The sequence below is a fragment of the Zootoca vivipara genome, chromosome 7, assembly GCF_963506605.1.
Source record: "Zootoca vivipara chromosome 7, rZooViv1.1, whole genome shotgun sequence".
In the NCBI taxonomy this organism is placed as follows: domain Eukaryota; kingdom Metazoa; phylum Chordata; class Lepidosauria; order Squamata; family Lacertidae; genus Zootoca; species Zootoca vivipara.
Window position 1 is genome coordinate 69250655 of NC_083282.1, and position 14109 is coordinate 69264763.

Below are 14109 nucleotides of genomic sequence, written 5' to 3' on the forward strand. Positions count from 1 at the left end.
AAGACAAAAGAGCCTAATAGTGTGAGTGGAATGACTTCCATTTACTCAATGGGACTTTCCTCCCTCTGCTCCCCCCCCTGCATGCCCCATGCCCTCATCAAATCTGCTCGAGGGTTGAGGGAACCTCTAAAATAGATTTAGTGGGCACATGGGTGAAGAGAGGGGGTGAACCTTCCATTGTGCAAGGAGAAACCCTTTCAGTGATGGAAAGCTCACCACAGAGCTACAATTAATGCAACTCGAAGCCATTTTGATGAGGCCCAAGCTTTTGTGGGCTTGAGTCAACTTTGTCAGGTTCCAGCTTTCTTTAGCAGTAACTACAGAATCTCTGGTATATACATATGATGAAGTGGATTATAGTTCTTGAAAGCTTATACTTTAATAATATTCCTAGTTTGAAGATGCCACAATAATTCATTTTTTTCTATAAAAAAGCAGCTTCTGACAGAAAGCGATCTCACAAATAAGATGGACTTAAAAACAAACAAACAAACAAACAATGCCACCAACACATCCATATTCGGCTATCTGTCATTTTTCTGGCAACAGCTATTTTCAGAAAACAGCATTTCAAAAGTTGGTACCATCTATTTCGATTAATTATTTCCAGGCATTCTTGGTTGCCTCCAGTCTTGGCCAACATTCAAAAGCTTGCTGGCAGCTGGCCAAGGTTATTTGAATTTGTGTGTGAAGATGTTAAAAAAATGGTTTAATCTTTAAATAGCAGCGACTTCATATTAGACAAGTCAGCACAGGAATGCAGAACTAGTATGTATGTACCACACACCTTTTTAAAACAACAACAAAAACCATAACCCAAGTTATATTTGCATGGTTCTTATTTCTTGAAGTGTTTTACTGTAGCAGAGAACAAACTGGCAGTAGAACTTGACTTTAAGTCTAAAAGACTCATTTGTTGCAAAGTGTGACAAGCACAATGCTGCAGAGAAAGAAATGGGCTTTATATCTGGAGCCAAGAGCATCAGTCAGCTTATTGAGGAACATTTGTTTACTTGGGCAAGAACTCAGCCACTCACAATCCAGGAAGACAGACACAGTTATGTGTGGTGCTCAGTGCAATGAATGAACAAATAAGGAACCATAATTGTTTCAAAACAATTGCTGACCTGAATTATTCTGTTCCACCCAGTATCACAAACCCTTTGAGTTTGTAATGGTGGGTCACCAATATATTAAAAAGTAGAATACCTGGGATTTAAACTAATCTAGTCCCATGGTGGAAGTAGGATAAAATCAATACATGCTCGACTATTCCAGCATTACTGGATGATTAATTATGATACCAGTTGAGTTCACTAGGTAGTTTCTACACTCTCATCCTTTATAAAGGAGGACAGATACATGTTGCAAATGGGGGGAAAGAGGAATAATTCAAAAAGAGCAATCCAAATAATCATAGGAATGGATTAAGAGTTTACTCTTAAGCAGTTACCATTACACACAAAATGCAAACCAAGAAAGCACAAACTACTCATTTCTTCTGTTTAGTATGTGGCATGATAACATGCACATCTTGCAAAGGCTAATTTACTGATATCTGCTAACAGCGGTTTGATCACATGTAGATGACTTTGTAAAATTCCTCACTCCTAAAGGATATTGCAGTTTGATAATGAACTCTATCTTGCATTACACTTGAGACACAAGAATTTCAAGACATTCTGTCTCCACATGTGTTGTGCATAGTTTACAAAGCCATCCTAAAATGTTGTCAACACCACTATTTTACAAAGGACCTCTCCCCAAAAAGCCACACCGAAAGGAAACAAACTATCTAGTTTAAAGACAATCGTAGATACAAGAACAAACACGGCTATGAAATAAACTCTAATACATTTGGGTTAGTTATATGGTACTTCAAAAGGTGAAAATGTAAAATTCAGGATGTATGACATTCCAGAATAATTTCTCAGGGACCACATTGGCTGCAAAATAACTTTTTTCTTGGGTTCATATCAAAATCTGACATATTCAAGAAGGATGTGAGTTTTAGGGCTGGACTTCCAACTTAATTCTACAAAATGGTCCAAGCATGATTGAATTGGCAAAAGTCTATTTAACAAGTTAAATGTAGCCCTTGGGCATATTCAGATTTAACAATGTGAAACCCATTGATCTAAATATATCACATGCAAAAATACCAAATTTAGACTTTTCCATTTGAAGGGCCTGGGTGGCTTTTATACACCGTTCTGTCTGTCCCACCCTAATAATTATGTCTGCTCTCCATTAGACACAGCAAAAACACTGCAAAGTATGCTGCACAATGGATTTCAAGCAAGTTACTACCATAATGGCAATTCCCTCAATACACAGGTTATTAAGCCATTTTGCAATGTTTGCCTCTTAATGCCCTCATCTGTAGAGTTGTACAGTGTTTCACTAAGGCTGTGATCCTAAGCACAGCTACTTGACAAAAAAAAATTCCAACAAGATTTGCATCTGACAGGTGTGCTTGGTACCAGTGACAAATCTGGTATAAGGTATTTGATTTCCAGTGATGAGCTGCCCTTTGCTAAGCCTGCTAGTACAAGTTAAGATTGCATAATATGCAAGTACTGAGAGAGAGACTATTTAAGAAGGTCACATTTCACATGGATAATTTGCTCATCTTGAAGGAAAATGATAGCCTTCATTCTGATGGGACTGATTTCAGAGAATCCAAATGCTTACTTGAGCTTGGAACAAACCCATGCACCTTTTAACCCCATGCCACCTTGCAGGCACTTTACTATTTTTTGCTGCAATGGCTTGGCACCTCTTTAATCAGATGCAGATTATTCAAAGATTTGGCTCTGCTTGCAAGTCAAACAAACAGGGTGCACCCTAAGCATTCTTGATTCCATTCATCTTTCTGTGAAGTGGATTGTTAGACAACAGTATAGAGGCTGGGAGACTTAATAGAATATTAGAATGCAAAAGTCCTCTTTATTATACATGTGTTCCTTGTAGCAACCACCCACAGAGATGGCTACAAGGTGGCAAGTGCTTAAAAGGTGCGCTGGTTTGTTGTGTGGTCTAAACAAGCTAGTGTTATATTGGATGTACACAGAGTTTCTGTTTCCATGTTCTTCCATGCACCATGGCAGAAGAGAGGCAGAAACATTCATTTGAGCCTTGCCCGTGAAACACCCAATGCAAGTATGGTACATCTATACTAGAGAACAACAATTCATTAATCAAAAATGATTTCTAAAAACTATTTTGGAAGGCACACACAAAATTGGGTTTAGATTTAAATAAATGTTTCTATGGCAATAGCTACTCTCTCAAAATAGAATTTTATTGCTCACTATGAACCACAGGAATGAGTGCAGCTTTCTAAATTTAGACAGGGGACTAAGATAATCAATTCCATTTTAGAATAATCCATATTTTTTCAGTGATGAAAAGATCTCTGCTTGTTCAGCCTTTGAATGCCTGAGCCTCTACTGAGAAGACTGGCTGAAAAGTCTTTAAATATATTTTAAATTCATTAATTATCTGCAATATGCAGCACCTTTTTTTATTTATTAAAAAAGTCTGTTCCCCAAAGCATATAAATGAGATGCAGAACTGGTGAAGTTTGCCTTTCTACAGGAAAAAGCTGCAAAAATTGTTTGCTTATGTTGCTACAACATCAAAGGAGGAATAGAAATCAGTATGTAGCTCGAGACACCTCTATCCCCAATTAGTGATGACAGCAGTTCTAGAAATTGTGTTGACAGCACAGAGTATAGCTAACAAGATTCTGTGAGAAGCAAAGAAACTGGGACTATATAAATGAAATACTGGGTTGGATTCCAAAATCCAGTCGGTGGAGTTGTGCTGATGTAAAAGGCACCACTGGTGTCTGTAATACAAATGGAAAGGAGGCATTGTACTGACAATTAACCCCCTCTATTACAGCCCCCCCCATCACCTCTTAAGCTGTGCTGGAGGGTCCACCAATCTATCAAAGCAGATGGGTGTGTGTTCAAGGGGTGGTGTTGGTAAAATCAGTGCGAAATAGCACCTAGCACCTTCCATTAGTTGATCCTACTGGATCAAAGACCAGTCATGGAAGGAGTCTTGTGAATGAAAGGGCAGCTTTGGACCCATTCTGCTATATAATCTTATCCTTCCCCCACTGCAGCCTACCATCTCATAATTTCCACGTGGATGGGAAGATTCAACAATCCCAAGTAGCAGCTGCTACTAAGAATACAAGTCAGTTTAGTTAAATCCATTTTTTCCCATTTTGCTATGCTAACTAATGTTGGATAATGGCTACGTTTCACCTTAAGGCAATAAGCAACATTTCCTCATTTTTGGAACAGAAGATCAATAAATTCTAATACTCATAAAAGTTTCTCTTTTTCTATCTTTACAGGCAACATAGTTTATTTTCCTCTGGGAGCTCCCACAATAATTACATCAGCCTACAAAAGGCACTGACCTACATTCTGCCTCTCCCGTTGCTAGGGCCTATATCAGGTTTCTTAACAGCTAACTCTTATTTCAGCTACCTTGATTTCTTTTTCTGGAATATCTATTTGTCATTGTTTAAAAAAAGAGAAACAAGCCAGCACTTATGAATTATTCCCAAGGAAGTTGGCCGCAAGCTAAGGAATATTCATAGTAAATCTTTGTTTCTATTATCAACACACCTATTTTCATCACTTTGGAAGAAATGCCATTTCAGTATTATTTGGGGATGGAGGTTATACCTCGGAGAAGATGGTGGGCGGTGCAAGGGTAATTTCTGTATGAAGAGGGATGCATGTAAAGAAAACCAGTGGGGTGTAGTATTTAACAAGTGGGACTAGGAGGAGACCCAGATTCAAATCTTCTCTCGACCATGAAGTTCACTGGGTGCCTTTCGGACCAGCTGTTCTCCATAACATTCCTTGGAGGTTGGTCAGGCTGGGAAAACAACATAGAGTAGGAGGTGGGGAGAAGAAGAAAAAAGCTGCATACTACACCTTGCTCTTTAGAGGAAGGGCAGCATAAAAATGTAATAAAGTGAAATACTGTCCATCTACAGTAAAATGGGCTGGAAAAGAAGAAAGGAAAGAACTGGGAGCTCGCTTAAGAGTGTGCTCTTGATTCTTTCATTTTAAGTTGGGTAACCTGATATCATGGTGATGTCATGTGACTGACAGGTGGATAGTGCCACCCACTTGTCAAAACAGCCACTGGGGTGGGGGAGCTCTTCTGGCTCACTGGCCAAATCCTGTTCCCCACTGCCAATCTAGCTCTTCCTCCATCACACACCAATGTGATCTTTTAATGCATAATAGCAGTGAGCTGGCTCTGTCCCAACCATGAGTCACTCTAAACACAGGATGAAAGAAGCTTCACTTGGATGCCCTGAAAGGAAAAGAAAAGCTGCTGGAGGGAGCTGATGTTTTGAGCAGTTACTTACAGGATATTATAATTCGCTCGATGAACTCTACTCAGCTGATTTCAATGTCCTCTACAGCAGGTATCTTCGACCTTTTTAGACTCATGGCCCACTTTTAACCCAAAACATAAACTTGGGAACCTATTTCTTTATATTTTACTATATATTTGCATGATAGTAGTACCGCTGTTGTGACCCACCTTGAATCAGGCTATGACCCAACAGCCAATCAGGACAGTGTACATTTTGTATTGACACCCCCCCAAAAAAAACCCCCTATGTGCATACAGGTGTGTGGTGGTGTTGGAACCTGTAGCAGAAATACCAGAAGTCTTTATCTGCTCCACCTGCAGTAAAATATGTCTCTCCTTTATCTGTCTCTACAACCACAGCAGGTGCTGAAACTCTCCAACAGTTTGACTTTAGCTCCAAAGGTGCACTCTTCCATAGTCTCCCAGGTCAGACAGATGTCAACAAGGATTGTCCCAATTTGCTTTACCAGCATTTTAATTGTTTCTGTATTTTCCTTTTATGCACACTGACCCGGGAAGAGAAGTCTTTTCTTATGGAAGGCCAAAATAGAAATTTGAAATATAAAATTGAAATTTGAAATAAATATTTATTTATTTTTCTCCTAACTGCAGAAGTTAAGAGCTATGCAGAGTAATGACATCACAGCTCCCCCCCCCCCAAGAAGTATGCTTATCACCCAGTCAAATTTGAAAGCTGCGAGTGGCTCAAGGTCACCCAATGAGCTTCGTAAACTTGAGTGAGGATTTGAACCCTGGTTTCCCAACACTGTAACCACTACACCACATTGGCTCCTAGGCCACTGGCTAGCATCCCCTTCCTAGGTAAGGTGCCCAGGAAAGTGGTCGCTAACAAGCTTGTTACTTTTGGATGAAACTGATTTTGTTCATCCATCTCAGTTAAGGCTTCAGGTTTGATTTTGGGACAGAAACTGCATTGATCACTCTAGGAAAGAGAATAATAATTTATAATAATAATAATAATTTATTATTTATACCCCACCCATCTGGCTGGGTTTCCCCAGCCACTCTGGGTGGCTTCCAACAAAATATTAAAATACAATGGTCTGTTAAACATTTAAAGCTTCCCTAAACAGGGTTGCCTTCAGATGTCTTCTAAAAGTCTGGTAGATGTTTTTCTCTGACATCTGGTGGGAGGGCATTCCACAGGGCGTGTGCCACTACTGAGAAGGCCCTCTGCCTGGTTCCCTGTAACTTGGCTTCTTGCAGCGAGGGAACCACCCAAAGGCCCTCGGCGCTGGACCTCAGTGTTCGGGCAGAACGATGGGGGTGGAGATGCTCTTTTAGGTATACTGGACCGAGGCTGTTTAGGGCTTTAAAGATCAGCACCAACACTTTGAATTGTGCTCGGACACGTACTGGGAGCCAATGTAGAGCTTTCAAGAAAGCAAGAAGGAAACACTGTTGATTTCCTTGGACCTCCAAGTAGCTTTTGATGCATTGGTCACAGTACCTTTCTGGGAAGGCTATTGAAGTTGAGCATTGGAAGCACCACTTAGTGGCAGGTCCCATTCCTATTTGGATAATTGATGCCAGATAGTAGTGCTGGAGGAGCCTTTACTGACCCCTTGGCAGTTTTACTTTGGCGTCCTGCAGGGTTCTGTTCTCTACTCCTTGCTGTTAAACACCTACACAAAACTGCTGAGATTTGCAAATGACACTCAGCTTTCTCAAATTCAGGTGCAGCTGCTGGTGTCCTAAACCAATGCCTGGGCATGGTAATGGACTGTATGAAGGCAAATGAACTGAAAGTCAATCCAGACACAATTGAGATAATGTTGGTGGGTGATTTATCAGCTAGGTGAATGGCGTTCAGACCTATTCTGAAGGGAGCTGTACTCCTCGCAAAAGAGTATCAGAGGTACACAATTTATAGGTGCTTATTCATCCAGCATTGACATTAGAGTACTGAGTGGCCTCTGTTGCCTGGAGTATCTTTTATTAGCTATTAACATACATTATTTGAGATAACGTAGCTACAATCAATCATGCGTTGACGACCCACCTATACTGCAGTGAGTTGTACAAAGGGCTTCCTGTGTTGTACTTGGAGCTGCTTTTGAAAATAATTTGGAAACTGCACTGGATCCAAAATAGGCCTGTATGATTGTTAACTGGATAATTAGATCATATTATGCTAGTGCTTCATTAGCAGCACCAATTGCCAAGTCTGTCTCCAGATGCAGTTTAAAGTGTTGGGCAACTGAAACCTCAAGATCTGCTTCCGGTGGCTGTCAAGGTGAGGGCATTCTCTGTGCTAAGATTCCTGTTCTATAACACCCTTCCCACAGAAGCTCCTCTGGCACATTAAGTGCATGCAGGTGAAGACTTTTCCTTAAATTCTCCAAGGGTTTAAAATCCAATTTTAAAGTATTTAACTAAAAATATACAGCACATAAACAGTGGTTAACTGCTTCTATTAACTGCTTCCTCTTTGTTGGAAAATGTTTATGCTGCAGACTGTTGATTTTAATACTTTGTATTTACAGTATTTTATCATTTGCATTGTGAGCTAAGGAAAGAAAAAAAGTGTTATTGGGTAATGTTATATAATCATAGGAATAAATGCTCTCTGAATAAACACTCTGAACAAGCACTGCATAGTGTGGAAACATTATAGACCACAGCTGAAAAAATCATGCCACCAGCATATTAAGATAGCAAGTGAACAATTTTGGCAGAAGAGAGCAGATAAAATTCTTAAATCATATGCCATTAACCTTCAGGGGCTTGCTTCTTTGTTCTGGACTCTGCTCAATAAGGAACCCAAAGGATGACTATGCTAGGACAATTTTCTCCTTGGGAAGGAGTGTCACAGTTAATAAGAAACTATTTAGACATTCAGGCTACCAAGCCATCACCTGGAACACAATTATTCAAAGAACAAACACAAAATTTTATTTTTCTAATATTGGAAGCCCTTTTGCATCCACCCTATTAATTTACAGCAGGTTTACAATCTGCAAGCTTCTGAAGACTGTGGTTCTCACTTGGAATCCTAGTTTAAATGAGCATTTCACATGAAAAAGCAATAGCGGATGTTGCAAATACCAGAGGAGCTGACTCAGCATTGCCTTTGTTAAATTAAATGCAAAGTTTCCCTTGCTTGCCACAGTTTGAGTGATCACCCATTATATGCCCTGTACAGAACCAAGGAGTGTAATTGTATCCGATGTGGCTTTTGCTCATGAAAAACTATCAAGGGTGAAGAATTTTGCATCAAGGCCAGAGCTTCCTTTCCCTAATCTCCAGAAAGGAAAACTACAGACAGATGGGTCCAGTCAACAGCAAGAGAGCACATAAGTCAGTTTCTAGGAAACAGCATTAAATTTAATTAGCCCTTGCTTCCCTATAGTTGGGGAAGAAAGTTTTAGATCCCTGTTCCATACACTCTCGGTTGATAGATATTACAATTCATGGAGAGATCAGCAAGAGAACTTTTTCATTTGCATGAAAAAAATAGTGACTTTTCCATTCTTTAAGAATTAACAGTTTTCATTGGGAGTTATGATGAAATTTCCTTTTGTAAGTTTGGGTCATACTTTGGTACAATTTTGATCTTTATTGTGGTGCTCATGTTTTGGTGGGGAGGGGCAGAATTTGTTATTTTTTAAAGTATTGTTGGATGAGCACTTTTAGGAACTTTATTATTCCCTTGGTTATCTATATCTGATTTTAGCTTTTCTCATTTTATGTAGTTGCTGATTTGCTTTAAGGCATCTTTTTGTATAAAGCAACTAATACAATAAATAATAATTATCCTTGCTTCAGACATGCAGAAAGAAACACTCTGATACTATAGAATGTTTTGAAACATTCATAGACCAGCATTGTTTTGCAGCAAATGTTCAGCCCCCTACTCTATTCCCAATGACACAAAGATACTGAAAGCTTTATAAGTTGAGCAATCTCCAGCAAAAATTTACTATGTGAGCCAGACATATTAGAAATGTGCAGTTTAAAGTAACACATATCTGGGTAGGAAATACGAATGTCAGATTCTGATTGCAGAGACACATTTTCCCACTACCCAGCATTCTTCTAAGCATTATACACTGGACAACAGAACTTGAAAGGGAGGCATTTTCTTGTTTTATTTGTGCCCCAGGAAAAGTTTTCATATATTTTTTAAATGACAAGGTTAGTTTCAACTAACAAAAGACAAGCATCAGCCTTTCCCAAGCATACCTAAGACTATAACTATATCCCAAATGGCAATAAGCCAAATCTTTTTACAGCCCAATTTCTCCTTTACATGTGACTAGTACAAAACGTTTCCCTAGATTGAAAACATTAAGACTCTCTGCTTCAAAGTTTCAGACAGGAGAATCTTACAGACGTTCAGCCAAGTAATTAGAAATGCTTGACGTATGTGCCTATAGAAGGTGCTCAAACATGTTCAGTGCACCCCCAATCAAAGCAACAAACTCCTCATTTGTACACTGCACAAAGCTGAGCTACAGCTGTTTTTGAAGATATAACACTAAACAGCAAAAGGCTGCCAGTAAGCGAACTCTAACAAATGTTTCTACTGCTTCAGTCAATTTAGGGGAACCAGCTAAGTAGGAAATTGGACTGAAAGGTCATTTCCTCAATGTGACATTCCTGAGACTATTATGCGTCTCCTTTTTTCATTCCAATGGTTGAGTCAGATCCTCCCCCCTTCCTTTTCTGGTAATGGGCTTTCATCCTGCCATTATGAATTTGGAATCTGTTCCTTGAGTTACTAATTTTTTAGACTTTCATAAAGAGCAAGTAGCTTCTAAGAAGTTTTGCCACAACCACCATTTAACCTTCAACATAAAAGGAGCTTTTAAATTCAGAGTGAATCAAGCAATACCAATGCCTTAAACATTCTCAAACATTAAGTCGGAAAGGCTAAACTAGTGCCTACAGTAATTCACAAATCTTGTTTACAGAGGCATATACAGAGCAAAAAAGAATAAAGCCTTGCAGTTAACTTCAGAATGAACGAGGAACTTGCTGCAAACCATTTTGAAAGCCAACACGACCTGTTTCTTCACGTGTAAACGTTAATTTTTTTGGAAGTAGCTCCCTCTTTTTCTCATTTACCAGTACTGTAGTTAAGAAAACTCATACAAAACCGGTTTCTTTTCAGCATTCACAGAATCACAGAATTGTAGTCTGGTGATTTATTTATCCTCCACCACTGCAGCTTTCCTTTTGGTACTATAAACTATCAAGACATCTATGTCAATGTCTGTGCATTTCCACACAAAGCTATCAAACCTTACTCTTGTACTCCAAAATAAAACACAAAAGAAGGTTTTTTCTTAACCTGAACATACAGGCACACAACACAAAGCAAAATGAAAAGAGGCAATGTATAGGATAGGTCTGCCTCAAGACTCAGCTTGATACATGGATAGTTAAGAACAGGTGTCGGCAATGTTTTCTGCCCGTGGGCCGGAGGATTGGACATGGGCCTCACAGGCGCAGAAGCGATTTCCAGTGCCGCGCTGCCCATGTCCCAAACACCAGAAATGGCTTCTGCGCATGTCTGCAGCTGTGCAGAAGCGATTTCTGGTGCTGTGGACATTTCTGGCGCCGCTTGGCAAGCCCCTGCGCTGCGTCGCACCAGTTTACTGCTATGCACGGGGGACTTGCTGAGCGGGTAGCTCGGTTCACGGGCGGCCTGTGGGTTGGATAAACTGCCTCCATGGGCTGGAGGTTGCCGATGCCTGGTTAAGAAACTCTGAACATAGCACCACAAAATTGTAGCTATTGAAAATGTAAGCTCACCTAAATTTGGAACTTACCAGTGTCACTCGGGATGAGAAACTAGCAAGAAAGCAACAGAAAACCTCAGCCCTATAAACAGCTACATTGCTATCTCCAAGGAGACCATCAGCAACATAATAATGAGACTACAGTGACCAACAGCTATGATGTATCCTTTATTTTCTTTCTAAAAAGAGGAAGAAGAAAGAAGATGGCTATTTGCTTCTTGCCCATGACTTCCCTTCCTCTTCCCACCCAATGCACACTGAAAATTATCTTCCAGTCACCTAGCTACAGAAAGAAATGTAGACACCACCACCCCTAAATCAGAAATAGGAATTGTACCTCATCCAGCACCTACCACAAATAAAAGTACATGAATGTTTCTTTTGAAACACGTTCACACTTAGCTATACATAGGAGCAGAGTGGTTCATTTCCAAACGGCTTTACTTAATATCATATCAACCATTTTAAAGATTTGTTGCCAAATGCTTTTTCAGCCAGGCAACAGCATATCACAATGGTTTGCAAGCTGTGGCTCTTATGCCAAGAGCTGTTCCTCCAAGACAATACATAAGGAGAAAGCAGGCAGACATTACCTACTATGTGCTCACATACCTTCCCTCCACCCATTTAAGTGCCGCCTTATGTTCTGTGTGACGCAACACTATCTAAATGTGGCTTCACCAACCTGGTACCTGCAATATGCTTTGAACTACCACTCTTACAGCACAGCTGGGGCTGATAAGAGTTGTAGTCCAAAACACATAGAGGGCACCAGGTTGGCAAAGACTGATCTGAATGCTAACAGATGTTTCTTGGCATTAAGATACAACCCGTTGTGCAAAAATCAAACTCTGAGCCTGGTTATACCATGGCAGAACCCAAACATTCCATTTCTGACACAATTCATAGATCGCTTGAAGAGTCTATTAATAGACCAACATCCCAAATAACTTGACTTTTAAACAACATTCAGTACAAAAAAACTTCTGGGAGATACCAATTGCTTCCATACAGGAACATCTCCCTTTGTTTATGGATATAATGGGGGGGATGGGTAGAGGCACTAAAATATTGCCAGTTTTCACAACTGTTAAGAATGAAGCTTATTATTAAATGCAAATGAGAGATACTTTTTATAGACACACACTTAAATTACTGTATACAAATCCAAACAGTTACTGACTGGATCATTCCTTTTTCCAAAATACTACTTTTCAGTGCATGTGTACTTAATAAATATAAGGAAGTGAACAGGAGATGGGTGAAGTAGAGAGACACATTTTGTTAACTAAAACCTGTATGTCCAGGAGAGTTTGAAAGACGCATTAGGAAAAACATACATCAAATTTGTTTATTGGGCATGTGCCTGCACATTACAGACAACAAACACACAAGAGGTGACCGACTCTGGGGTTGTGGCGCTCATCTCACGTTATTGGCCAAGGGAGCCGGCGTACAGCTTCCAGGCCAGCATGACAAAGCCGCTTCTTGCAAACCAGAACAGCACACGGAAACGCCGTATACCTTCTCGCTGTAGTGGTACCTACCGTGTTTCTCCTAAAATAAGACGGTCCTCAAAAATAAGCCATGCCAGGCTTTTAATTAGTAGAATAAATATAAGACATCCCCCGAAAATAAGCCGGGGGTGGGAGCCGCTTCGGGGAGCGCAGCGCAGCGCGAAGAGCCTGGTGAGAGGCAGCTGCGGCTGCAGGTGAAGCCCGGGATCTGCGTGGGCGACTGGGGGCGAACGCACTGAGCGCTGCGGCGGTGGCGAAGAAGCGCCCGATCAGCCCGCTTCTCAGCTGATCGGGCGCCTCTTCGCTACCGCCGCAGCGCTCAGTGCGTTCACCCCCAGTCGCCCACGCAGATCCCGGGCTTCACCTGCAGCCGCAGCTGCCTCTCACCGGGCTCTTTGTGCTGCCGCTTCGGGGAGCACAGTGCAGCGCGAAGAGCACTCTTCTGGTGCTCTTGTGCGTGCGTGCGTGCGCGCGAGGGAGAAGTCCCCTTTTCCTTACCCAGGTGCAGCAGCAGGAGGTTACCCCCGCGAGGTGGGCAGTCTGTGCTCTGCACACACACACACACACACCGTTTCGCCTCGCTCCGTCTCTCCCCCCTCCGCAAAGACACCAAAAAAAAAAAAGACATCCCCTGAAAATAAGTCGTGGTGTGTTTTTTGGGAGGAAAAATAAATATAAGACGTGTCTTATTTTAGGAGAAACACGGTATTTAGCTACTTGCACTTTGACATGCTTTCGAACTGCTAGGTTGGCAGGAGCTGGGACTGAGCAACGAGAGCTCACCCCGTCACGGGGATTCAAACTGCTGACCTTCTGATCGGCAAGCCCTAGCCTCAGTGGATTAACACACAGTGCCACCCGCGTGGGTGTAAGAGTATTATGTAAGAGTACAGCATAACTGTACATGTATGGACCCCGTGAATGAACTGATCTGTGAATGAACTGATCTACCGGGTCTTCTGCTTACTTCATTGAACTTTATGAGTTATTTCCATTGAATTCTCTAAGTCATTTGACACGATATAGTGAAAAATTTATTTATGTAAGAGTACAGCCGGTTACGTCTTGTGTGTTTGTTGAGTGTATTTTATGTAACCACAGGTTTGATGTTGTTTTGCACATTACAGACATGCACTTTGAACAGTTTTCTAGACTCTTCCCTGTAGTCACCTAAAGAATTAAACGCAGAGGAATGTAAAGTCACTAAGCAGCTTGTGAAAAGTGACTGAAAGACAAATACTGCCAAGCATACTTTTGGAAACACAGGATATTTGGAATTCAAAAGACAATAGGAAATATGTCGTTTTAGGGGTGGTGGAATGAGCACCATTTCACTTGGGCTTTCCAATTCTTGCGGGTTTCAGAATGACATAAAACTGCTGAAATCCCTTTAAGTGTCTTTGTTC

General features: G+C 40.9%; 1 protein-coding gene across 2 annotated transcripts in view; it reads right to left on the bottom strand.

Moving 5' to 3' along the window:
- The window catches only part of DLGAP4 (DLG associated protein 4), a 108187-nt gene that overhangs the window by 14195 nt on the left and 79883 nt on the right, over positions 1-14109 (bottom strand). The gene's annotated exons all lie outside the window — the stretch shown is intronic.